The following is a 1,415-nucleotide window of genomic DNA, read 5'->3' as shown; positions in this document are numbered from 1 at the left end:
TCTGTGGGATTTTGCGTTACTCTTAGTTTACTTAAGTCTACAAGTCCCTGGGGGATTCCCGCATGCTTTCACCCTCCATCTCAGCTCAGATTGTATTCTCAGTGGAAATGAGGAGTAGAAGCACTGAGTGCCAGCATTACTGGAATGATAATCAAAGAGCGGTGGGTTCAGGACTCAGCCAATGAGTGCTGTGGAGCCATCAGTACCGTGGTCTAGAAGAAACTTCAGCAGGAACAGTTGATGAATTCACATTTATGAAAAGGGTTTTGTTTTTAATATGTGGTGTAAAGGATTATGAATTAGCCCCAATTGCTATAAACGCATCATTTGAGTTCTGAGTCAGCTTTACATAAACTTTAATTTTGTCTTTTAGCCCCTAAAACATGCCATCAACAATAGATTTTGTGAAATATTTACATTCTTTTGTGAAATTTGAATCTTTTCTCTCTTTTTTTATTCTTAAGGTTTCACAGGTATCAACTGACACATTTAAATATGAACACATTAAATTGTGAGTGTTTGTGTGTGTGTGTGTGTCTGTGGTTGGAGTGACGTTGCATGCGAGAGTCTGTTTTGTGTGACCCAATTTCAAAGAGCCGTTGTGTGTTGGTAGTTGCTTAAAGCCCAAGATACAAAAAGACAGGAGACAGTGCCTTAAGGCATGCTTAAAATGTGTGTGTACTTGAGTGCTGTGCGAGTGTGTGTGAATATAAAACGGCTTAAAAAAAAGGTCCTGAATGGGCTTTCTTACACTTAAGAGGGAGGAAGTCCACTAGTTCTATGGGAGAGGACACATTTAGCTGGATGGCACTTTATTTTCTAAATTATGTCAGTTTACTTGAATGCAAAAACTTTTACACATTATACATCAGTGCTTGCTGTACACTCTGCATCTAATAAGTCATGTACAATTGTGTGCTTTCCTGAAACTTTCCAGAGGTCAGGTTATTCAATTTGATAGCATCTCCTGTGTGCTGCGACATGTTAACAGCATCTGAGCATGGGCGTTTGCATGTGCGATTATTTGTGTGTGTGTGTGTGTGTGTGTGTGTGTGTGTGTGTGTGTGTGTGTGTGTGTTGGAGCGACAGCTGGCTGCCACAGGCTCAATGCTACGACTAATACTCCTCACCTGCTATGGGGTCACAGGGATCAAGGAAATCCAGGTTCAATTTTTGAGAAATGGGAAACTTAAGGAACAAAGTCTGCTACACTGTAACTCCAGTTTAAAGTACTACATTAAGGAATTATGTGCAACTTTGACCTAAGCAAGGCTGATGCGTTAAATAGAAGCATGTGCGACTTCTGTGGCAGCTTTCTTCGATTTTGTACCAAGTTTTTGAAAAGGCTTGTAGAATACAAGATCAGACGTGACATACAGTACATTGACGGTGTAGATCATTTATAGTGCATTGCT

At 40.3% G+C, this 1,415-nt stretch overlaps 1 protein-coding gene across 3 annotated transcripts in view; it reads left to right on the top strand.

Annotated features, from left to right (window-relative positions):
- Window positions 1-1,415, top strand: part of LOC117939382 (E3 ubiquitin-protein ligase Midline-1-like) — a 51,391-nt gene that overhangs the window by 17,754 nt on the left and 32,222 nt on the right. The window lies entirely within an intron of this gene.

The sequence above is a fragment of the Etheostoma cragini genome, chromosome 24 (genome assembly GCF_013103735.1).
Source record: "Etheostoma cragini isolate CJK2018 chromosome 24, CSU_Ecrag_1.0, whole genome shotgun sequence".
In the NCBI taxonomy this organism is placed as follows: domain Eukaryota; kingdom Metazoa; phylum Chordata; class Actinopteri; order Perciformes; family Percidae; genus Etheostoma; species Etheostoma cragini.
The sequence above is the reverse complement of the archived record's forward strand: the minus strand, read 5'-3'. Positions and strand labels throughout refer to the sequence as shown.